Here is a 26,569-nt window from a genome sequence, read left to right as displayed (position 1 = left end):
GAATTGATCAAAATAAAGGGCTCAGAGGAGGGCTTTTAGATTAGGATGGAATGTCTTAACAGAAGTTTGGGCTTTGCTGCCCTATTCGAAATCCATTGATGTCTTTTCACCTTATTTCGTGTGTCCACTAAACTTTTAATTCGTCAATCTTCCAATGATCTATGTGAAACAGAGACAATATGAGTTATGTGAGAGAAAAGTTGATCACTTCTGCGAAGAAGAGATTTCCCTGCCTTCTTGGAATTTGTCGGGGTGATGTAGGCCGCAGTCCTTTTGCGTTTCCAGTTTTATGATTCTGTTTGAAATTAAAATTATGAAGCTACCGTTTTATCAGGACTAAAAGGCGCACTGGATTATAAGGTGCTCTTTCTAGAAAACTTCTGTTTTTTGGGATGGGCACCATTTTTTTGGAAGGCCTAATCTTACCACTAAAGCTAGTTTTCAGTATGTGGACAGACATCAGGGTGGTCTCCTATTATCAAAGTAAGAATGTGAAGTTGTTTCGCAAAGTGAGGGTGTAGCGTTGCAAGGGCCAACTAGCTTTTGTTCATCATCATCTCAAGAACGGCAGCACAAAAGCCAAAGTGGAAGGGTGAAGCCTTTCAAGGCATTGATCAAATCTAATTTTAGCGGTTGGCCATCTACTTACGTTTTTGGACACATTGCTTGAGTTTGAAGCTTTAGAATTTGTCAAACTAGTCACAACTGACGGAATAGGAGGTTTTCAGTTTGCACAAGACATATTGAAAATGAAGCAAATCACTCTTTGTAAAACTTCATCAGAATCAATTTGATGGTCAATAGTCAACTCGTCAAAGCAACCTTCAGTTGGGGGGTTGCAAAAATGCAAGTACAGCACGTTCTAAACATTTTTTGTGTTTCCTCCCCGGCAACTAACATGTCAACAATAGCAAGCATGCGACAATGTGAGTCGGCTTGCCGAATCGCCCCAAGGGTGACCTGCTATTACTCCTGGTGGCAAACAATACAGCTAACAACCTGGAACGTTCTCACGGGTGACCCGGTAAAATGGAAGCCTTTCAGTCTCAGGCCAAATGGAGATTGGTTGCTTTGGAGAGAAAAGAAACCTCTGAAAATGTTATTTTTGTTATGAGGCTAATTAAGACCAGAATCAAATATAAAACCAGTAAAAAAGTGTGCCCACAATTAAAACCTGTTACCTTCAAATGGCATATGCTTGGTTGCATTGTTAGATGGGGTATCTTACCATTTATCCGGCCTTTGGTCATTATGGAGAGGGTAAACAAAGTTTAGACATGCAATGTCACTGCATGACCGCAAGGGATTAATTACGTTCCCAGTTACTCCTGGCATTGTCATTTTTCTCTCACCGAAAAAGTAAGAGGAGGAGGAAGATAAACAAAATGGGTAGGTGAAAGGTCAAATAATGGAACATTACATTGAAAACAAAACCAAAAACGAAGGTATTCTATCACATATAACTCCACAACAATCCTGTAAAAATCATCCAAAATCCCAATCCAAGACGTCCCAAAAGTAAATTGAATGCTGTTCTGGAACAGTTTAGAGAATATGGACGGTTTTGGTCTCTTTTGAAAGGTTACACTCTAAAGTTTTGTCCAAACTGAAATACTAATTGCAAGTGAAATTAACAATGAACCTCCTGCGTGGGTTCAAATCCAGCTCTCGGCCTTACTGTACGGAGTTTGTATGTTCTCCCCATGCTTGCGTGGGTTTCCTCCGGGCACTCCGGTTTCCTCCCACATTCCAAAGACATGCATTTCAGGTGAATTGGCCGGTCCAAATTGTCCCTAGGTGTGACTGAGCGAGTGAGTTGTCTGTCCCCGTGTGCCCTGCGATTGGCTGGCAACCAGTTCAGGGTGTCCCCTGCCCACTGCCCGATGATTGCTGGAATGGGCTCCAGCACCCCCGCGACCCTACTGAGGATAAGCGGTGCAGCTAATGAGATGAGATGAGATTAACAATGAGTAATCTAAGTTGGAATACACAGAAATAGACGGTTTTCATTCTCGCCTTTTTTGCAATAACATGCCAGCAGAATACTGTAGCATGGGCATTTCATCTGGAAAACAGCTGGGGGAATAGCACGAAGCCTTACCTGGTCCCAGGACAAATTTGATAACAATCTGAAAAACTGAACATTGTATTTAACACATTTTTCTACAGGTGTGTCAAAGCGTTTCCAAAAGTGGCCATTTAGGGACAACCAGTTTGCAGCTCTCAAACCTCTGTGGCCAGTTTTTAGACACTGTGAAAGAAATGTAAATGTTAGACCTCTTTTTCCAGAAATCAATAATTGATTTGCATACTTGCGAATGTTAATGGTGTGGAAAAAATGGATCATGGTTGCATTAAGCACAATTATTTTCGGCTTTGATTTGAATACACATGGTAAATATGGATATATTTATGATGGTAATTCATTAGCTAACCAATGTGTCAATCAGCATTTGAATCGGTCACTAAAGGCTAAAAATTTTTGAAGCCAAAGTAGAACATGTCTGTTTCCTCAATACAGGCCTTAATAAGCTATCGTAGGCTAAAAACCGTAAAGAAAAGCTTACAATCCGTCGAAAGTGGTGTCAACCAAAAGGTCAGAAGCTAGCGGCCATATTGGAAATTTTCTAACATGTTGGTTTACTTTTAAAAGGGAATTATGGGGCGAAACTAACAGATTACATCAAGGATTGTTAAACGATGCGAAATGCTTTTAAGCGGATTTTTTATATCTGTCATCGTGTCATCTTGTCATCAGCTCAATATCAGAGCCAGGATATTGGTGAGTTATATCGGCTTTAAAGTTTACGGGTATCTTGTTTCAGACAGATCGTGATGAGGATATTTTGAAATTAAACTTTCCATGATATGACATATTTCAGTGCCAGGTGACATCATGATTTCTTTGCTTCTCAACAGTCTGACAGCCCGCCGATGAACATGTACACATGATTCAAATTGTTGAAAATCCCTTTCGTAGAATAAACTTTTGCCATCCATGCCTGTCATCTGAATGTATTTTGTGACTGTAGTTTTCTGTTTTCATCTTGGTCTCAACTAACTGGTAAACCCTGTGCAATAGATTGATTTATTTTTTTGTTAAACAAAAACGAATCATGATTCCATAAATAATGCCTAACAAGTTGAAATTCTTCTTAGTGGAAACCATGTACATATGAATCCTCTTTAGATAAAAATGTTAATGCTTCAACATTCCTTAAAAGTTCTCCAGAGCAAATGATTAAACCTCTGTTTTTAGATAGAAGTCTTGAGCTTACCAACCAAGTTACAGTGACCTGTCTTTTGCTTGTCACCTTATTTTCTGTGAGCACTCTAACACACATTATCCAGTTGAAAACAGTTACAACAATTTGGTCACGTTGCTGATGCAAGGTCGGCCCACGCAGATGGGCAGCCAAGACAGTTTACTTATTCGTCAGATTTCTTCCGCATCATGCTGAAACATTCTCCACAGCTATATATTCAACTTTTCTGGCGCCTAGTAAACAGCATAACGTGAATATGCTGTCTCTAGCTTCTAATTCTTAAGAAAAAAGAACTGGGCTGAGGTTCTAATCAAACCTTACCGATAAGATAGATTTTGAATTGTGTTAAAAAGTACTTTAAATCCATTGGTATGTTTTAAACTTTATTTATATAATTTACTCGCTGATGACAGTTTAGAAAGGCAGTTTCGTATACATGTGTGCGTTTTATTTAGTGTAGCTTGAACTTGCTTTAAATAATTGTATTTAACACAGCTTTTTTGCCATGTGTGTTGCCATTCAGCAAGTCTTGTCAAGGATGTTCATATCAGTTTGCATATATGAAGTGGGCCAGCAAGGGATGACAGAGGCGGGCAGGGTATTAGGCAGAAAGCATGCAAATGAAGCATACGGTAATAAGAAAGCTGTTGAAATGTTTCAATTCCTAGGCTGGTAATGAGGCCGTCGGGAGGGATTCATCAGGCCTAGAAATCAACATGATTGGCAGGTCACGGTCACGATGGGCCTTCGACTGAGCCAGAAAATCACGCACGCCATTTCCCCGCACAGGGACAGGCGAGTCGCCTCAGCACTTCTGAAAAAGTCGACAAACAGTCCTCGGCAAGAAGAAAGAAGGGCACTGTGGCTTAAATAAAGGACAATGATCAGGAGCATGATTAATAAGTTGAGTTTATTTTTAATATTGGACACCTGCAAAGCAGATGGCAAAGGATGCCAGTGCGTTTTTTTAACTATTATTATTGCACACAGTTGTTCGTCAATGTGGCTCACTGTTGTTTTGACCGTTTCTTTGCACTGTTGTTCTTTGTTTTGACTACTATGCATTGTTCCAGGCATGAAAATGAGTCAGGCCTTAAAACGGTGAGAAGCATGTGGAGGTAATTGTGATATGTGTACAGCAGGGGTCGGCAACCTATGTGGTACGTGAGGGGTTAACCAGCGGCACGCAAAATAATAATGAGGTTTTTTTTTCATGCGCATTTTAAGGGGAAATTCAAACATTTCCAGTTGCGCGCCTTATTTTGAGGCTTTACGATAGCGCCCCTTCTCCTCCTCTGCTCCGTGTGTGAGCGTGTCTGCGCAGCGCCTCGCAGAGGAGGAAAGATCCGTGTTTTGACCCAGCCACAGAAAAACCGGCGCGCAACAAATGAACGAATCACAACAGCTCCAACGAAAAAATCTCGTTCTTTTCAGCCAGCGTGGACAGATGACTGAGGCTTTGTGCAAAAAATGACCGTGCTGTTTGTGCGTTATGCCTCGAGAGCGTTTTACCTCGCACGTCAAGAGTTAAGCGTCATAACGAGACAAAATATGAAAATGTATTTCAAGGCGGAGAAATTAAAACTCACTGTGTCCACATACGGCAAACAAACACAGACCCTGAAAACATTTGTCACTGCTACAAACGCCACCACTGAAGCAAGCTATCACATTGCTCATTGCATGGCAAAACACGGAAAACCATTTACGGATGGCGAATATATTAAAGGTGTGCGTTTCAAGTGTTGATGGTTTCTAAAATAAGATTTTATTGATGAATGGTATAGTAGCTGTCCACATCACTTGATTTTGATTGCAGTTTATTGTTGATGAAGAATAGTTGAAGTCATGGATGTCTACAGGCCTTTCCACATCTTGCTCACAGTAATTTTTTAGTTTGTTGATGAACAAGAATAGGGGAAGATAAATTGGTCAGTTACACAATTTCAATGTATATCCAGTGTCTGAAATCCGTGACACCAGGGCAGACAACTCTGAAAAGTTGCCTGCCCTGCCATAAAGTTGCCTGCACCGTTTTTTACAACTTGGAACACAATCATTTGATTAATCGCAATAAAAAACATTGTTGCAAAGTATTAAGGATTGATAATCAGAATATATAACAGAAAAACACTTTAAAATTAAGTTTATTATAAATCTACTTATAACATTCATTGCATGTATATGGCATCGCTGTTTTCCATCTGCCATCACTATGTACCTGTATTTACTCATCTTTATTCATGCAATGTTTGCGTTGCGTCGTATGCTACAAGCCACGTGAACTCCTCTTTCCGCGATGCTTTTAATGTACGTTTACGTTTTGTAGTGTCATAAATGTTGCTTTGACTCTTTCTTCTGGGGCTGAGGTTTTGGCTTGATTCCTGGTAAGGATATGTCAGAGTGTGCAGTATCCTCATGTGTTAGAAGATGAGCAGGACATAGTGGTTCAGCCTTTAAGCATATTTATTCCTCAACAGCAAGCAAAACATTCAATACAACATGGCGATCAACAATTAGCAAAACGAAAATCACGTTTTAATAGTAAAAAAAGAAAGAAAAAAAAGAAAAAAATATTTTTTTTCCTTGAAAAAGTTGTCGCCCACCCGGGCAGAGACGTTTTGTAATTTGTACGCCCGACGTAAAAGATGCACGCCCCAGGCGTCTGGGCAGACGTTATTTCAAACACTGATATATCCATGTTGTGTATTCGGACTGGTGTAAAATGACAGCTCTGTTGGATATAAAAAAAATGGTTGTGCGAGTCATTAATCTTAGTGTGGCACACTGATTTACAATGACATTTAAAAGTGGCACTCCACACCGAAAAGGTTGCTGACCCCTGGTGTTGTTTGACTTTCTTTCAGCTAGAACTAAGCATTGAAAGTGACTATTGTTTATTGAAAACTGTGTACAACACCAACATTAAATATAAAATTGTCAGAACCCACCCAGACGGAGGACCCAGACGCGTAACGTTTTCACACAAGCTTTACTTTACGGGAATGGGGCAGTCATGCGCATGAACACAAATGCCATGGATGCGGTGATCTCTGGGCTGAAGAAGTGAGACAATGAAGTCAGAGGCAAACGAGATCGAGGCCGGACAGAACAGATGGGATCGATACAGGGCACACTGGTAGATGCCGGATGGGACAGACGGGATCGATACCGGATACTGGGGCAAGATACCGGACAGGATGAGACAAACAGGGTCGATACCGGATACCGAAGACTGGAGCAAGATACCGGACAGGACAAAAACAACGGGATCGATACCAGATACTGGAGACTGGAGCAAGATACCGGACAGGAGGAGACAGACGGGATCGATACCAGATACTGGAGCAAGATACTGGACAGGACGAGACTGGCGGGATCGATATCGGATACTGGACACTGGAACAGGATACCGGACAGGATGAGACAGACGGGGTCGATACTGGATACAGGAGACTGGTGCAAGATACCGGACAGGACGAGACAGACTGAGTCGATACCAGACACTGGAGCAAGATACCGGACCGGACGAGACAGGCAGGATCGATACAGGATACACGAGCAGGATACCGGACAGAGTCAAAACACACGTTTTTCAACTGCAGAGGTTCGTTGACGGACTAACAAGGAGTTAATGTGAGAACTGAGTTTAAAAGGGAGGGAAGCCAATCAGGCAACGAGCCGCAGCTGGCGCCAAATGAGCGGGGCCAAGTGAGGGCAATGGGCAACCATGACATAAAAAGTATTTATTTGATGTCTTTCATAGTCGGATTCATCATCAGATACACCTAAGAGTTGTTACCCTCTTGGAACTTTTTGCGGTTGATTTATACTTTCAGGAAGAGTTCTCTAACATTTGTCTCTGGTAATGTGAATAAAAATAGTGTGATAGAGATAAAATTGAATGCGCGTTACATCCGATTAAAATCAGACAAATTGTAATTCAAACGCACAACCTCAAATGCCCGATTCATTCTGGAAAATCTCACTATTCCCCCCACCTCACAACATTTTCTTATGGAATTTATACAATTCACATGTCAATCTTTTTGACTACAAAATTGTGTATTTATTCTAAAGGGGAGAGACTTCCATGCCTTAGTGTAGTGCTTTTAGAAAAGGTTGGAACTTCGTATCGGAGTTGCAAGTTCAAAATCCATCGATGTCTTCTCTCCATATTTTGAGTGTCTACTAAACTATAAACTTGGCAATGATAAAAATGGAAAGAGGATTTCTTAAGACATAATTTTATAAATTGCGTAGATCCCCCCACCCCCCAATAGTTACTTATTCTTAATTTTCAATTTTTTGCATAGGATTAAAACTTGATATGAAGTTGCACTCTCGAGAAAATAACTTCTCCTGTGATTTTTGTTTTAAACTATTGAAGATGAAAAAAAATGTGTAATCTTACATTCAAGTGTGCAAGTCTATCTTAAATATGTTAATGTAGTTGTTTTGAGCAAAGTGGAGGAAGATTGAGAGTGGCACGCGATCTTAAAAAATATTTTTCATAAAACATTGTGCACGTTCTGTATCTTTTCATTGAGCACTTTTCCATATTTGCAATTTTTTAAACATGACTTTATTTTATTTATCAGATGTATCAAATGTTGTGCAAACGAAAACACTTTTGGCATTTTAAAATTACAACATTTTTAATTATCTCACAAAAGTGTCAAGCATGTTTTTTGTTGTTGTTTACTTTTTTCACATTAACGTTATTGTTTGGACCCACAATTATTCTGGTTAGGAAATTATATAGAAAGGTTTTAACCTTTGACTGAATATATCATATATAAATAAGCATAATAATATTCTCATAAAACTTTACCAAAAAAAGTCTTAGAACTTCAATGGTTTTCTATATTTGTGTCCTACAGAATTAAAAGGGGCATTATGCATATAATTTTGCTTTATTCTAAACGTTTTAAAACTATTTGATGACATTGTCTTCATAAAAATGTATAAGATTAAACATCTATCCATCCATCATCTGCACCGCTTATCCTCAGTAGGGTCCCTGGGGTGCTGGAGCCCATCCCAGCCGTCTTCAGGCAATGGGCAGGGGCACACAGACACAGACAACTCACCCGCTCATTCAGACTTAGGGACAATGTTTTAACCCAATGGGGCCCCCAACTCAAAAAGTTAGCCCACGGCTGTCATAGCTCTAGAGAAAGTTTTGCATTTGGTCTCTGGCTTTACAGTGGGGAGTTTGCATGTTCTAACTCAAGACTAAAAAACCTGAATTGCCATCAATATGTAAATGCACTTCAGATATGAATATCAGATAACCTGCTGTACGTTTTTCTATTATAAAGTTTTAATTGTAGCCTGAATAGAATTACTCCGGGATCAATGGCCACAAAGATAAAACCTACACAATAATTAACAATGTTAAATGTGTGTTTTTTTGTGCAACCACAAAAGCACCATTCAATTTTTCATTCCACCCGATGGTGGAACAACAGCTCAATTCAAACTGTTGAACCAAATCAAGAGGTTAAACTAATTTTCCAAACGATCTACTGTACATTAAACTGAAAATGAGAAAGCCTCTTTGGATGAACAACTTTTAGATGCTTATAGTGTGTTCACTATCCTCGGTTAACTCACCGTCCCACTGTTGGCACGTTGCTAAAAAGCCAAAGTAAAAGAAAATAAGCTTTTCGCCCGGAGGCGCTCTGATGTGTCGGCGCGCATATGGCTGAGAATCAACGGCAAGCAAACAGCCTCATTAGGCCGGCGCGACGCCGGCCATGCACACAAACAAAAGCCGTTTTAATACGCTCTCAAATGTCGGCAAATAAATGCAAAACAGCCAGCGTGAGCCCGTTAAAGCGTAACCTGAGAGAAACACAGCCGTTCCTTCCCTGCAGCTGTTTCTCTTCCCTGAGCTCACAATTTTGGTGCCAGCCAGCCCTGAGTATCGTAGCAACCCAGGGTGGGTAAGGTGGGGAAATCTACCTGGAGGGGAAGGTGAAAACTGTCGGAGGCCAATGACCGTGGAGCGGAAATGATTACTGCACATTGCACAACTGCACAAAAAAAAGATGGGGATTGGCAGGGAAACAGTTTATTGCTGGAAGAAGTTACCGCAGAAAAAAAAACATTGTGAAACTATCTTAAAAAAGTATGAGTGGAAATGCAGCGTTTGAAAGTATTCTAAATTGCATGTTCAACATGTTTGTCATGAATATCAACGTATCGTGCATTGTGTTCAGACAGCATTCAGCAAATGCTATCACGGGGGCAGGTTAGGAGGGCTTTGTGTGTTGGATGGGAGTTACCGTGAGGGTGTATTAGGCTGGAGTCTGCTGTCAGTCAAACAGCGGGGCAGGCGCACAAGTCAATGTGTCATACCCAGCCCCCCAAAACAAACTGCGGAGCACGGTTACGGCTACAGCTAGTATTTCAGAGACCCGTTACATTGAGAAGAAATTCATGAATTAAAACCAACTCTAAAGAAAGTCAGAAGAGAACAAAAAAATGGGGATCATCAGTGGGTGCTGTGTGGGTTGTAATCGGGTCCGGGAAGCGACTGAAGTGGCGTCAAAAGATAAGGTCCGGCCTGCTGCTAAAGCTAGGCTAAACATTCTCTTAAACCACCACTGGTAAACCTGCATCTCACCAAAGCCAGATCCATTACTCATGAAACAGATGATTATGGGAAACTGCTCAATTAGGATGGTTGTATTTTAACCATCTCTGAGACCTGGCTCGACGCTAGTGTGAAGCTAGCCAGCTGCTCTCTAAAGTAACTTCATGCTCGACCAAGCGTTTAGTTTCTTTTCTATTTGTTAGTGCAGCGTGAAAATGGTGAAAGTGAGAAAAGGCCTATTTTGAATATAGTCCAAACGCAAAAGATGAAAAAAGAAGAGTTTATTTGAGCGTGTCTAAAAAATGCACATATTTGCACGCTTATCATGAATAAGCTGACTAAGGTAGCAATCATGACTTCAAGTCAGGAGAGTGTCAAACGATTCCAATATACATACCGCTCCTTATTCTGTTTTTTTTGCTGCACTCTTCTTGCCTGTTTAATCTGTTGTGTTCTTTGTTGTTTTTTTTTGAAACTCTTGCAAAATTACCTAACCCTAAAAGAAGCTATTACTGTATGTGGGCACTTTGGTGACTGTTAGTGATAGACTATGAGAATATAGAGTAAACAGCCTATGAAAATATCAGGACTATTGTGGTTTCTTTTTCCTTTTCATCCATTAGTGTTATACAATATTTTGCCAACTGTTAATTTATTTGACCAATGAATGGCCAGAGGTTAACGTCATCCACAGATGGATGGTAACAGTTCTGATTGCGACCAATGGCATTGACATATTCAGCTTGTTTCCATAGCACAAGGCTTGAAATTTTGAGGAAATTGTGTGTTGTTTGACCAGTGAAGCATTCATTTACCAGAATATAAATGAGTTTTCTGCCCTCAGGGGGGCTACTGAAAGCTTGTTGTTCTCCATTAAGTCTTCACCATGATTTTCATTGCAGATGCAAAAACAAACATGAAAGATTCATCGAACACTGGCCCAAGGCAACATTAACATTTGATTTGTCGAGTACGTTTTTGTTGTTTTTGAGGACCTTTTAATAAAGCTTGCACTGCCACAAGTAATTATTCAGCATGACAGACGCTTGCTGAGATCCGATCTGTTTTTGGGAGTCGGGGATTCAACAAGTCCACTGTTACGTGTAAGAGAAGCCCTCACAGCCTGAGGTACTCTCCAAAACCCCAGAGGAGTCCCAAAAGATATCCACTTTGATTATAGCTGACCTGCCTTAGGGAGCACCGTAAAACCCAAAATTGAGGCCCAAAATTGAGAATCAAACTTGTGCTTAATATCACAATAGTGCTTAAAGCTACAATATAATAAAATAAAGGGTGAAGTTTGAAGTCATTATTTTGTCAAGACCAAAAAGGGATGAAGTAGAAACCTAAAATAAAAATCTTAGGTTGAAAATTATTCAATTGTCTGTAACACTCAAAAATGTATGTCAACATAAAGCTGAGGGTGCTGTCACCATTTTCAGGTGTTCACACATTTTCAGCAACATCGGATTAGGTTCCCATTAACCTGCGGCGTTGTTAAGTTACCCATCAAAAGGCATCACAGACAGTGACTTGAGCCACCGTGACTTGGGGTGGGAGATGTTTCCGGTTCTTTCAAACTAATAGGAATAGATTCATAAACTTCCAAATTTGGATTGATAAAATAACGCCAACAGCATAAAAATGTACGGTTATAAGTGAGGCAGAAACAGAAAATGGGATTTTGTTTCTGCTTGGAGACTCAAGGTGGGCGCACACTCTTGCATCAGCCAGTGTAAAGAAACCGCTTCTCATTCAATCGCAAATATGTCCAAGCAGTTGGTTATATGCAATGTCCACTGCAGGAATAAAAGCAACATTACGTATATGCAAGTTGTGTTTTGGTAAAATTGAAACCCCACCGAGGCGTCCGAGGGACGGCAGAACTTTATTTCTTGAATTGCAAGGTTCGTCAGAAAGTGTGTGCGATACTTGATTTGACTGAAGTAGAAGTAATAGACACGCTGTTAAGGGCAACTAGGATCACACTCAACGGAACATGGTGCATGAACATCTTACCGAATCGTTTGTTTTCGTAACTGCTCTTTTTATCATCAATGATTGGAAAATGAAGGTTTGCACCTAGAAAACCTTGGCAGAAGTTTCACTACGATTCAGCTTAATCCTATGACATCTAAAGGTAAAATTCACCAACTCTTTTTGAGCTTGAGGGGCTGAAATAGTTGTTCAAACTTCAATGTTTGCTATTTTGTGACATTGGAGTTAACATAAACTTCAGTGGAAAAGAAGTTATCTAGTTACGTGTTTGAAGCTTTATGAGGTGGAAATATTGAAAGAATATTTCAATAATCGTTTCAAAATCGTAACTGTACCCTGAATTTCAATCGAATAATGAGTTATCTACCGATTCCCATTCCTAGTGATGATGGAAGGAGAAGCAGAGAGGGACATGACTAAGTAGCATGGATGTCGAGCTCCCGCTGGTTCGCAAGCTGCCAGATTTGAGCCAGAGGTTAACGTATCCACGTGAAACCTCTGAAGCAAACTAAGCATCGCTTGGCACTGTTAGCCTCAACCTATTTTGAAGAGCAAAATACATATATATTTTGAATTTACAAATTCAATTCTTTTTATTTTGGTAAAGGGTTTGTACAGTTTGACCAAATTATCAGAAAATATCAGACTGTGTAGTAAACAGTATTGGGAATAACACAGTTATAATTAATGCCGTAATGACATTAGTTTTTTTAGTAAGTGTATTTTTTTTCCCACAGTTACAACGCTGTTCCTGTTACAGACGTTCAAAAGTGGTGCGTTATTTTGGCTGCACAACGCCAAATGCGGTGTGCCCCCAATGGCACACATGACGCCATTTTCAGCAGTGAGGGTTTTCTTTTCTATTTGTTAGTGCAGCGTGAAAATGGTGAAAGTGAGAAAAGGCCTATTTTGAATATAGTCCAAACGCAAAAGATGAAAAAAGAAGAGTTTATTTGAGCGTGCTTGACTGCTTACAGATCATATCACCATACAAAATAGCGGCTACTGTATAGTTAGATAGCATTTATGAAAATAGTAGTTTCTAATGCGCCAAAAGAAAAGACGAATGAGGGCTGATTGACGATAAAATGTGAGCCACCAGTGCTGTTGACACCCGTGGATGCTGAAGTAACTGACCTGTGTCGTTCGCAAACAAAACGTCTCTATCAGCTAGCTCTTGGAATTGAACAAAGGGAGCCGTCTCCTCACCACTCAACAGTATGTTCCCTCCCAGACGCATTTTCTTTTCTCTTATGATTGTTCAATAAACATTTTTGGTGGGATTCAATGTTGTTTACTTTTAATTTTTTAAGGATATAAAAAATTTTTTGCATTCTATCTTTTTTATAGATTCCGAAAATAATTTTATTTTATTTCCTGTGTTTTTTCTGTGTTAGTGTGTTTCAAGAAAAATGCAAAGTGTATTTCTTCTTTAAGATCTGTTTTTTCCTTTGTTTTTTTCAATTTTACCATTTAATTTATAAACTCACTTTCTAGTGTTTACTGTACTTCCGATTGTCATGTTGTTTACGGTCTTTTTTTTTCACTTCAAGTGTAGGTTAAATCTGTTGCTGGCGATGTGCAATAAATATTACAAAGTTTTTATAACATAACTACCTGTCTGTTCTTCTCTATTCAACTGACTCAAATACTGCTCAAAAAATTTCAAATTATTTGAAATATAACCACTTCATTTTAAAGAAACAGAAATAGTTACTCTTCATGGTAACTAGTGCTTTTACTTTGTAGTTTTTCAGTTGCTTTTTGGAAGAAATAGTGGGTAACTAAAATAATAACGTTTTTAAAGGAACGTCTCCAACACACAATTGTGAGGTTTTGCGAAGGTTATTCTTTTTTGTGAGCGTGTTCATTTTTAATTTAAGATTGCTAAGATTGTTTGGAAGACTTTGCAAACAAATATGCAACCAAAAGACTTTCAGAGATGTTTCTAAAGCAACATCACAATGACAAAAAAAAAATGTCTTTGCAGTAATAGCTTTTTAATTAAATACAACTGAACATGTTATTGTTATTGCAACGGCTGAACGGATCTTGAGTGTTTTTGCCTCTCATCTTTTTTCTTTAGCGTGCTGCGTGCTCGCATTAAAAGTGCGCCACCCCTAGAAGACTCTGCAGGACTTTGGCAAAAGACAAAAACAAAAAAGAACCAAAGTGCGACCAATGCACTTATTTGCGCTTATTGAGGCGTGCTAGGAGCATGCTTTCATTCACTTGTGTGTTTCCTTGAGCGCCGAAAAACAGACAACGGACATTGAATTAAATCCCAGGGACAGCAGGCATCCAAACACACACTCACACACCTTCACTACAAAACTATGAACCTTAAAAAATTGCCATTCAGTAGCACTAGAGTGCACCCTAATTAAGAATGCAATTTTGTGGGCAGAAAGGAATACATTGTGGGGTTTGTCTACAGGTACCAATTGTTACTTCCTATTCTGTTTGTATTCATAGAGTCAACGGATTTGTTCAATAGGACCCTGGGAACAGTATATAACAAAAGTAAAGATTGAAAAACTTTGGGACGAGGTTGGGGGAGCGTGGAAATTTCAGACCCGCACACAATAGCGTGCAACGTCAATTGCGATTGCCATTTCACTTTTGGCACATGTGTGCGGGGCCACGTTTTGGAGGAAAATAGCTCTGTGTTGATGGGGTACAGAAGGGGTCGGGAACCTTTTAGACCCAAAGACCCATAATAGCAAATTATTTTATTATTTTTTTCTAGAGAGAGACATATACTGCTGGTGGGGTAAACTAGGGGTCGGGAACCTTAGTATTTGAAAACAAATTTCAGCAAAAACCCAAAACCCGCTCTGAAGACAAAATCAAATTTTTCAGCGCATTTTATTAACCTGGGTGACATTAGCTGGTGTGATAAAATTAATAAAATAAGAATAATGCAAGAGCCTGTTTCTCATATCAACGAATATGCCACTTTAAACTTGTCTTCCTCACAGGATCATTGAGACTCATTTTGACCATCATTTTTTCCATAAATAATGGTTTCAAAACAAAGTGCAAGCAGAATTCTTTTCTAGAAATGTCCCAAAATACTTCAAACAAGGATAATGACGTATTAGCAGACGGCGCTGGGCGGAGAGAAGTGCGCTGTGTGCATAGCTCCGCCCACCCCTATTGCTCACCCAATCAAATTGCTCTGTGTGCATGGCTGGCGCTTCGAGGATATTGATGTATTTACCTCGGGTGCAGACGGCGCTGGGCAGAGAGAGGTGCGCTGTGTGCTTAGCTATGCCCACTCTTACCGCTCAGTCAATTTAATTGCTCTGGTGGGCATGGCTGGCTTTTTTTTGGCTTCTTACAGCTTTTTTGTGGGTTTTGATCAGAAAAGTGTCCCAACAGTGAACCTAAATTGTTTAATGAGCTTCTATATAAAGGATTCCTTAGTGACGTACAGGCAAAACTGAGTCCAATTCTGTGGCACCTTGACTGTAAACTGTAGTGGGGAGTATGCTCTTTATATACTGGACCGAATTATTATACTACTTGGTTCTTCGTCAACTATGTGTGCACTAGACTCTGCTCCACGCTAATCAAAATTGAAACCCTGTAGATGAGATTTGCATGAATATAATTCAATCTACAATCCATATGTACTCATGAAAAAAGGCATATATTGCTTGTGAGCCATTGGTTCCCAACCCCTGGAGTAGAATATCAGACATGTTTGACAATTTTGCAACTCAGTCACAAAATTCCTCTAGAGTGAGTGTCACTGAAGAAAATGGCAAGCTGGTCTTTTCCACAACGCATGCGCGCTGAATACGAAAAACTGTAATGGCGTCTGGAAATATTTTTGACGCCCTTCAAGGGGAGAAATTAGTTCATGTTTTTTCCAACATAATTCATATATTACACAACAGGAGCAAAACGGGTGGTTTGATAGTACTTTTTCAATAATTTCTACGTACTCACATTGTTTGAATCTTTTTCACCTACAAATTAAGCCCTTCATTTTTACATCCGAATTACAACAGCAGTAGAAATTTACGATAAATACTGTACAGTTCATTTTCCGAATGCTCAAAGCCATGGTCAAATCGCAGGAGTTGCCTTTAATCCATATGGAACAATGACAAGTGAATGCAATTTATTGTGGAAAATCAATGACAACAACATAAAAATTCCTTTGTGATGAAATATGGCACCTTTCTCCACAGTATGGTTGCCCTGAATGTTCACATGATCAGAAAACACAATATGTGTATAGTTTTTGGTAAATCTCCTGCAATGATGAGTCCAACAGTGCCATCTGCTGGTATGGGGTGGGGTTTGGTTTTGGCTTCTGACATGTGACCAGGAGGCGGGGTTTGTTGGCAGTCTTACCAGAGAGAACTGCAATGGTAAGACACATCTTTTGGTGCTCCACAAAAGAAGTTAATTTTAAACATTATAACCCCAGCTGACAAATCTCTCAACATGCACAGTAATGTGATTGATATTGTCAAGCTGTTTAGGTTTATTTTCGTTTTGTTTCTGTTTTACTAAAATATTCCCCTTGTAGAGAATTCCCCTTGTAGAGATCAAAGAGATCAAAGCCAGCAGAAAAGCCCAATGTAACCGCGGTGTACGTGTCCCACCAAAGATCCACATTCACGCTGGACTGGATGATGAGGTTTTTATTATTACAGTTTCTGCAAATGGATGAGTCACAACATTAGCTTTTCTGCTGGCTTTGATCTCTTTGATCTCATTGCAGTTCTCTCTGGTAAGACTGCCAACAAAGCATATCAAAGAGCTTTCTTTTCACTTTACAGAAAATACATTTTAGAATATCACAATACATTTTTACATCTTTACATTTTAACAAGATACTTTTAACAAGAGATCGTATAGTGGATTTTTAACGTTTACAATGGATTCAACATATTTTTCTTTCGTCTGAATTTTAACCAACATCATCCTTTTTTAATGTATATGAGAAAATAGAAATAAAAACAATGAGTATAAAACGGGTATAAGTTACCTGCAAATGGATGAACATGGCGGCGCGTGTTTACGTTGCGGCTAGTTGCTATCCGGCTATCCTACTATTTACCACTGTCCTCCTGCTTTCCTTTTTGGATACATGCGTGGCCAATAAGACCTATAGCCGGGAGGAGCTCATCCGGCTGGGTGGGCGTCTAAATTTCAACTTTTCGGGCACTTTCTATACCACCCATGACATCCTGAATGAGCTCCAAAGGGACTCGGGTTCGCCCTGCTTTCCCGCTCCACCGAAGAAAAAGAAAAATCGAAGACGAAGACGGCGCAAAGACAGAAAACAGAAGTGGGGATGTCGTGCAGGGAAGCATGTGAAGTTGAAGGAGCAACGACATGAAGATCTGTCTAATCCAACCATCATTTCTTCGTCGATTCTGCGAGTCAACCGACGCCTGAAGCCCAACGCACACGAACGGCATCTCGTGACGATCCCTACAAAGACTACAGCTAAGTTAAATGATTCAAAGCTAAAATTTGGTCTTTTGAATGTTAGATCGCTTGCTCCTAAAGCTTTACTTGTAGATAATATTATTCGCGATTATAAACTTAACTGCATCGGTCTTTGTGAAACTTGGTTACGCCCGGATGAGTATTTAGGGCTAAATTATGCTTCTCCCCCAGACTACGAGAGTAGCCATATAGCACGCACGTTGAAAAAGGGTGGCGGTGTTGCACTCATTTCTAAAAAAATCGCTCAAATTTACTCCTCGTACCTCTAATAATCACAAGTCGTTCGAGGCTCTTGTTATGAGGTCCTCTGCATTGTCAATTTATGTGATAACTAGCGCACCAGGACCATACACAACTTTCTTAGACGAATTTGCTGAACTTTTGTCTGAACTAGTAACCTATGCAGACAAAATTATAATCATGGGCGACTTTAACATTCATATGAACTCCCCACTCAGTTCACTCACTGTTGCGTTTCAGTCTATAATTGATGCATTTGGTTTTAATCAACTGGTTGATTTGCCAACCCATAAAGATGGAAACACGCTCGACTTGGTTCTGACTCGAGCAGTTTCAACCTCAAACATGACGGTGCCATCATGTACTACAGTTATCTCGGATCATTATTTAGTTACATTTGAGATGCTAGCTAAATGTAGTACCAAAAAAACTGAAGGATTCACTGGACGCAATATAAGCACGGGCACAGTTTCTGAGCTCTCTGATATTCTTCCAGGAGCAGTTGCGCCCTTTCCTTCCTACATAGGCTCTATCGAACCACTCCTAAATGAATTCAATGCTACCCTGGCTAGTGCCCTGGATTCAGTAGTGCCAATCCGGGTTAAATCACGACCTAAAAGACACACACCTTGGTTTAATGAGGAAACTAGATCCCTTAAACGAGAATGCAGGAAATCTGAAAGAAAATGGCGCGCTACCAAGCTTGAAGTTTTCCATCAAATCCAGTGTGATAGTTTGTTGAAGTATAAAGCGGCCCTGGCCTCTGCAAAATCAGCCTACCTTTCGAAGGTGATTGCGTCACAAAAGAACAATTCCAAAGTCCTTTTCGACACTGTAGCATCGCTCACAAGGCAACAGACTATCCCAGATAGCTCCACTCATTCTGCCCACGACATAATGGTCTTCTTTACTAAGAAGATCCAAAGCATACAGGAAGAAATTGCTAAAGACAGTATTAATTCAAAACATACTAAAGCACTCAAATCTAAAGATGCACGACATGGTGGCTGTCCAGGGATTTTGTCTCGTTTTAGTGAACTGTCACTCGATAATCTTAAACAGATGGTGAATACGGCCAAACCGACGACTTGCCAGTTCGACCCGCTTCCAGGTTCACTTATTAAAGGTCTCTTTGGCGTTCTTGCACCTTCAGGTCTAAATATTTTAAACATATCACTCTCTTCAGGTGTAGTTCCAGCGGCTTTTAAGTCTGCCGTCATTAAACCCACACTGAAACGACCCAACTTTGATCCAGAAAACTTATGTAATTATAGACCTGTGTCAAACCTACCGTTTCTTTCTAAAATACTTGAAAAAGTAGTGGCACAGCAGCTGAATGATTTCATGTCCGAGAACAATCTCTTTGAATCAATGCAATCAGGATTCAGGGCTAACCACTCTACTGAGACAGCTCTGATTAAGGTAACCCATGATCTCCTACGGGCAATGGACTCTGGCGCATCATCACTTTTGCTGCTGCTGGACCTTAGTGCTGCATTTGACACAGTGGACCATAGTATCTTGCTAGAACGGTTGGAAAAATGGATTGGTCTCTCAGGAAACGTCCTCTTATGGTTCAGATCCTACCTCTCAGATAGGACACACTGCGTTAAATATGGCGAATTGACATCTGAGCCATTTAGTGTTACTTGTGGTGTTCCGCAGGGTTCAGTGCTTGCCCCCCTTCTCTTCAGCATTTATATGCTTCCACTAGGTGATATTATTCGCAAGTATAATATCAGTTTCCATTGCTACGCAGATGACACTCAACTCTACCTCCCGATGGAGGAATCTGCCACACTAAACTCTGGAAATGTGGAGGCCTGCCTCACTGAGATAAAAGAGTGGATGTCACTCAATTTCCTGCGTCTTAACTCTGAAAAGACTGAAATGTTAGTTATTGGTCCATCTAAGTCCCGTGACTTATTCTCTAAAACCGCTGTGAACATAGACAATTGCCACATCACACAGAGCGATTCACTTAAAAATTTAGGTGTCATTTTCGACCCCGATCTGTCCTTTCAAACACATGTGAAGAAAATTACTAGAACCGCTTTCTTCCATCTCCGTAACATTGCTAAAATTCGTCCTATACTTTCTCAGTCGGATGCGGAAATCATAATTCACGCGTTTGTTACCTCCAGTCTCGACTACTGTAATGCACTACTTTCCGGTCTTCCGATGACCAGACTCAAGAGTCTTCAGCTGGTACAAAATGCTGCAGCGAGGCTTTTAACAAGGACAAAAAAGTACGATCACATCACCCCAATTTTGGCTAACCTGCATTGGCTCCCTGTTAGCCTAAGATGCGATTTTAAGGTTCTCCTATTACTATACAAAATCATACATGGACTTTCCCCCTCATATCTTTCAGATCTGATTTCCCCCTATATCCCGGCCCGAAGCCTTCGTTTCGAGAGTGCCGGTCTCCTGGTGATCCCAAGAGCCAAGAAGTGTTCTGCTGGTTCAAGAGCGTTCTCCATCCGGGCACCGGTGTTGTGGAATGCTCTTCCCCCTGAGATCCGATCTGCAACCTCAGTGGAAATGTTTAAATCTAAGTTTAAAACTCACTTCTACTCTATAGCATACAAATAACCTAAACTTCTTATGTGTAATAACTTGTGAAGCCCTTAGAGACTATTTGTGATTAAGGGCTATACAAATAAAAATGACTTGACTTGACATGACGTAGAAAACTTGGATAGAAAAGAAAACTTGGATAGAAAAGAAAACTGTACAGCTAAAAACAGTTTCAGGTGTAGGGTGGTCGTTCTGCAGCCAAAAGCATCAACACCAAATTCCCCGCCGCGGTTTAAAGTATTGAGGTGGTGGAGGGTTCGACCATGAACCAGTTAGTAATTGCAGTCCCAATGTCCCAACAATGCATTAAATTGTTTATTTTAAAGGAGGCATATTAAGGTGAATACATTCCTGGGAGCTTTCTGCCATTTTAAAACTCATATTATTGCCCCACGTTGGAGACCTCTGTTCTTAACTATGCAATACACAAATTACTATAAAAGCAATAGCTGCTACAGTCTAGAACTAGGAAAATGTCACAAAATAATCAACAAAGTGATTAGCCAAATTGTGTCGGATTGTATTTTTGGTAAGCAAAAATGGAAAGCCAGTATTGAAAATCTCAATCTTCTGGTTTACGGATGAAAAAATGTTTTCTCTGTCACCTGTGTATTTGGGCATTTAGAATCCTGTTAAAAGCCACCAGAGCCTCCAGTAGTTTGTGTCAATAAAGGTGTGTAAAGTTAAAACACTCAACAGCTGAAAGGTTGTCAGACAAATTGGGCTTCTGTTCGAACATCTTCGAGTGAAGTGGATCCCTGCAATGACTGACAACCACTTTGATACATTAGAACAGCTTAAAGGTGAAAGTTTTACTTCAAATTACCGGCTTCAAAAGCACTTGAACGGGCGCAAACAGAAGCGAGTGGGCACTAAACCTGAGTGACGGCAGGAGCAGATAGCTCAAAATTCTCGTTACAGCAGCAAGAGGAGCCTGATAAAAAAATAAAAAAAAAAAGGCCAGAGGCAAGGGGAAATGAAAATTGATGCTGTGCAAGGATCCCACCATTCATCTCCTCCAGCAAAGCCGGGAGGCAGCTCCGTTCGGGATTACTGAGGGATTCCGAGTTGCGTTATTCCAGGTCATTTAAAACAACAGTCGAGCTAGCGGTGAGCGTCCCTGAGGTGGCTACAGTCAGCTTCAGGGTTTTCACAACATTCACAATGGCCAAATTCAAGCATTTTTAAGGACTTTCATAGCAGTTTTTTAATTTCTCCAATATCATTAAAAGAAGAAATCCAGTGGGAATCATGTACTTATTAGAGCCACAACTGTATCTGTGGTTAAAATATGTGAATTTTTATCACGTATGTGCATTTCTCAAGAAACATAATTTTCAGATCTTGAATAAATTACGAGTTGGTTATCACGTCTATGGCACAGTCCTGAGGTCATGGGTTTAAATCCAGCTACCAGCCTTCCTATGCGGAGTTTGCATGTTCTCCACGTGCCTCCGTGGCTTTCCTCTGGGCACTCCCATTTCCTCCCACACTCCCAAAACACGTGTGGCAGGTTAATTGGCTGGAGTGTGCATATAAATAGTTGTTTATCTCTGTATGCCCTGCGACTGGTTGGCAACCAGCTCAGGGTGTCCCCTGCCTACTGCCCAAAGATAGCTGGAATGGGCTCCGGCACCCAAATAATGGATGGAGTAAATTGCAATTGTATTTGTGGACCTGAATGATAAGTATTTTTGAGACAAATCTTTCCCCATATAAGTGTTGGGTAAAAATGACAGTGATGCTTATATCTTAAGTTGCAGGAAGTTCTTCCCACTACAATTTACCACTGCAAAAAGCTACCTTCATTTTTTGCACGGCCCATGATAAACGTCCACAATTGATGTGGAACTCTTGCACTATTACACATGTCATAGTTCCCTGTTTAGGTGTAACATGCACTTGTCCCATACGGGGCGATGAACCTTCATAGAACCAATCCCAGCGACCGTCTATCAAGAGGAAAGAAAGGCAATGGCAAAGTCACGAGAGAGCAGTAGTGGCACCATTTTCAAGCGGACTTGTTTTATGTTTCTTCATTTAATGAGTGGTCTATTGATTCAGGCTGCCAAGAAACACAGCAACAATTTCAAGAATTTTCAAACCTTGAATACACAACATTAAAACTCAAGCATTTTCAAGGATTTTAAGCCCTTGTACAGACCCTACAGTTTGTGTGTGTGAATATTGGTTTGGATTTTTGACAGAACTATAATTGTTCTGGACATAAGGGAAACTACAACAGAATTAATTCAATTTTTTTTCTTCTGTTATAAAACAATGGTCCAGGTAGACATTTTTTTAAATTTTGTAAGATAAAAAAAGTCACAAATAACCAAATTGCATGTAAGTGATTTAAGAAGCTTGTCTGGAGTTTGCGAAAAGACAACTACAGTATTTATTCATGCATTATTTTTTACCGTAACCTATAAAAAGAACTAATAGTTTGGTGGTGACTTATACAAGAGGTTTTAAAGTAGTATGTGTGCAATGATTGGTCATTCAAAAAATAATGCTGACCATATTCGCAAATTATTGGATGCATTAGAAATCGCACCAGGGTCACAGCAGTGAGCGCGTCAAATCCTAACCACTTGACGACCAGTGATATAAACAACATATAAAAATACATTGAGGTTTATCTCATTTCACACCCTTTCACACAAAAGCATAAGGGGGAGGGGGTTTGGGGGAACAACTCTTTGATATATCTAATGATTCAGACTTTAAAGGACATGAAGTACATTGTAAATTGTAAGTTGGTATTCATAGTATACGTCAATACATTTTAATCATGGCCGCACATGTTCAATAATGTTAGTCACTTAATTTTTACCCAACAGAATAAAGAAAAATCAAACTCAAAATATGGCCAACGATTTTCTTCAGGCGAATTTTCCACCTGAAAAACAAATTGCTAACAAATGGCCACCCCTATGTGCGTGTGGTTACCACAGCGACCAAAGCAATTCCTGTCAGTGCACTCAGACGTGAAGTGAGATAAATCACGTCTAATCACAGCTATGCCTCCAAAAGCGTTTAAAGTCATTGCTCCAAATGTCAAATCCAACCTATTATTAACCTGTGAGATAATTCATGGAGAGATCACAGAATCAATGGATGTCTTGTAGCCATGGTGATGACTGGCGTGCCTATTAAATGCTGTATTCATATTATTTTCACGTTTCAGGTATGTGTCTTTTGTCGCAACCTTACATAAGACTCATCGTGACGTCCCAGTGTTCAGATTTAAGAAAAAATAGGAGGAATTAGTCTTTCAAATGGAAAATAAACAGTTAACATCTGCCATCACTTGAAAGTCAAAGAAAAGCATTGCCAAAACCTTTAATGTGCTATATTTGCGATTGTGCATGTAGTAAATGTATAATGGAAGAAGCGTTATTTTGGGGAAGGGTCTCTTATAAGCCTTTGGCTTCAACCTGTATTCCCTTTTCCTTCCAGGTGATTTGTTCATTTTGTAAAGAGATGTTTGTTGCAACATGATTGAAAAAATAACAAGAAAATACAAATATATATACCATGAGTATGCCATGCATTGTATATGGAGTTGTAGCTGTATAATAGCACTCTTTGCAATTTTAAAATTGCACTTTACAACATTGCAATGTTGACCTATATTCCGTTATTGTTCAGTCGGAAATGTAACTTTTGTATTGAGGGAAGGGAAGGTCAATAAAACAATTTAATACAATAAAACACAATAAAAAAAAACTGTGTATAGTTTATTTGTTTCCGTGACATAAAAAGGGGGAATGATAAGTACTTTTTTTTTTTTTTTTTTTTACTATTGAACACCTGCAAAGAAATGAAATGAAATGAAATGATCTGCCTTTTTTATAGCGCTTTTCAAGTCAATGACTTCTCAAAGCGCTTTACAATGTGCTCCACATTTCCCAATAGCGGCCTTGCAGCTATGTAAGGCCTGCTTATTGGGGATATTAGGGGTTCGGTGTCTTACCCAAGGACACTTCGACACGTAACACAGACGAGCCGGGATTCGAACTGGGATCCCTTGATCCCAAGACGAGCGCTCTACCTCCTGAGCTACTGCCGTTTGCTGAGGTTGCCAGGGTTGTTCGTTATTTTGTCTATTGTTGCGCACAGTTGGTTACTATTTTGGCTCACCGTTGTTGTTTCTTTTGACCGTTATTTCACACTGTTGTTCGTTTTTTGACTATTAGCACTGTTTAACTATCATGTTGTTTGTCTTTGATTTCCACCCCCCTTAGGGCTGATCTGCTTTTTGTATCCTTGGAGATACAAAAAAAAAAAAAGAGCTTGGGGTGCACATAATGGATGGGGATATTATTATCCATCCATTATATACACCGCTTATCCTCAGTAGGGTCGCGCTGGAGCCCACCCAAGCTATCTGCGGACAGTGGGGAGGGGACACCCTGAACTGGTTGGCGGACAGTCACAGGGCACACAGAGACAGACAAACCGGCCAATTAACCTGACATGTATGTTTTTGGAATGTGGGAGGAAACTTGAGTGCCAGGAGGAAACCCACACAAGCACGGGGAGAACATGCAAACTACACACATGAAGGTTCGATCTCATTACCTCAGAACTGCGCAGCACATGTGCTAACCACTGCGCTGCCGTGCTGCCTGGATATTATTATGATTACTATTATTATGAATCGAAACAAACATAACAATTTTGTTTGGGGATAATTAATTCTTATAGTGTTTACTAAAATGACAATAATTTACAATTATTTTAACACAGATTCTATTAATAACTTAGAGCCATGCCAAACAGGATATTCAATTTTAAACAAGTTGCTTGAGCAGGGTTGAGTAGTTCAAAAGGAAAGCAAGAAAGCGGCGCATTGTTTAACAAAAATATGTTAAGCACTCACATTTCCACTCATTTCAGCACGGCTGCCACTGCTGCTGTTGCCTAACCATGCGTTGATTAAAATGACAAAACCTTCACCATCATCTTGTCCTTTGGTTTAGCTTTGGACTCTAGCTGGAGCTCACAGCATGCCCCCTGCAAACCTGAGGCTTAGCACGCGTCGCCCCAGTGTAAAAATGTGTCAAAAACGATTTTCTTCGCAATTTTCAAGCGCATGATGAAAATGGGTGGAAAACAAATGTCTATATGGGAATAGCTTCAAGGGGAAAAAATATAGTATTTCAACAGTAAACAAGAGCTGGGCCTGCCAGGTTAAAGACATTTCACAATCAGAAATAAACATGCATATTGGCATAAAAGTTTTGAGGCTTCATCTATTTTGCAAAAAAGGTGAGACGACAGAGAAATCTTAAAATGTTTTATTAACTTTAGTAACCTGCATCTTTAAATGCAATACTGTTATGTATATACAGTACTAATAAGTTTAAAGTTTAGTAGACACCCAGTATAAGGAGAGAATACATCAATGCATTGTTAACGTGCAAGGAGAACAGGAAAGGAGTCAAAACCTCGGATAAAGCGATTGCAAACCCGACCCTCAGCCCTTTTCACAATTAAATCTCCTCGGATACAAAAGCCCTAAAGAAGGCCTAAGTCCCACCTGGGATCCAGTTACGGCCCGTGATCACATTTTACAGGCTCGCGACCTCTGTCATAAAATTAATAATATGTGGCCCACTAGTAATGTTTACCGCAGTATAAAATAAATTTGTAAATAATTCCACCAGGTGATGGAAGTAGCCCTTTGGCCACCTTGCCCTTGGCTTTCTGTGAGATTTTTAGCCCACCCATTTCCATTATAGCGACTGTAAATTTAAAAAAGAAACGTCGACTCTAAGGGCCGCCGCTCCAAGGACAAGTGGAAATTGGAGCATTGTCTTCACCAAAATTCGAAACGACTGTGTCTGCCTAATTTGTCAAGAGGCTTGTGGCTGTTTTAAAAGAATATACTGTAATAACAAGGGTCACTGCCAGGCAAAACATGCCGGCCACAAAAGACTAACTTCAAACGAACGCTGTGAAAATCTGAATTAGCTGGAAGCTGATTTAACAGCACAACAGCGCTTTTCCACGAAACCCTGCGAGTCAAATGAAAGTGTTACAAAGGCGAGCTACGATGTTGTGACGCTGATCGCTAAACACTGAACAGCCTTGCCCTAAAGGATGAAGGTATCAAAGAACAGTAACATGGTTGGCCAATAGTGACAATGATGTAAACAGTGCATTATAATCAAAATAAACTGGCATGAAATTCAAACTATTTAACAGGTGTCTAATTTTACAAATAGCACAAAAGTATGCTACACAGAATTCTGTAAGAAAAAAGGAGAAACTATTTTTCCCCAAAAAATCTTAAATGTGAAAAAAAATTGAAATATGCCATGAAAACCATTGCAAAATTTAGAAACGCCGTGCTGAATCATCTTTTCTAAATAGTGGTAAAAGTGTTTCAGATCAT

At 39.9% G+C, this 26,569-nt stretch overlaps 1 protein-coding gene across 1 annotated transcript in view; it reads right to left on the bottom strand.

Moving 5' to 3' along the window:
* The window catches only part of LOC148373995 (rho-related GTP-binding protein RhoN-like), a 59,978-nt gene that overhangs the window by 13,537 nt on the left and 19,872 nt on the right, over nt 1-26,569 (bottom strand). The window lies entirely within an intron of this gene.

The sequence above is a fragment of the Urocampus carinirostris genome, chromosome 1 (assembly GCF_059441175.1).
Source record: "Urocampus carinirostris isolate Australia breed hairy pipefish chromosome 1, RoL_Ucar_1.0, whole genome shotgun sequence".
Lineage (NCBI taxonomy): Eukaryota > Metazoa > Chordata > Actinopteri > Syngnathiformes > Syngnathidae > Urocampus > Urocampus carinirostris.
This window is presented reverse-complemented; position numbering and strand designations above follow the sequence as displayed.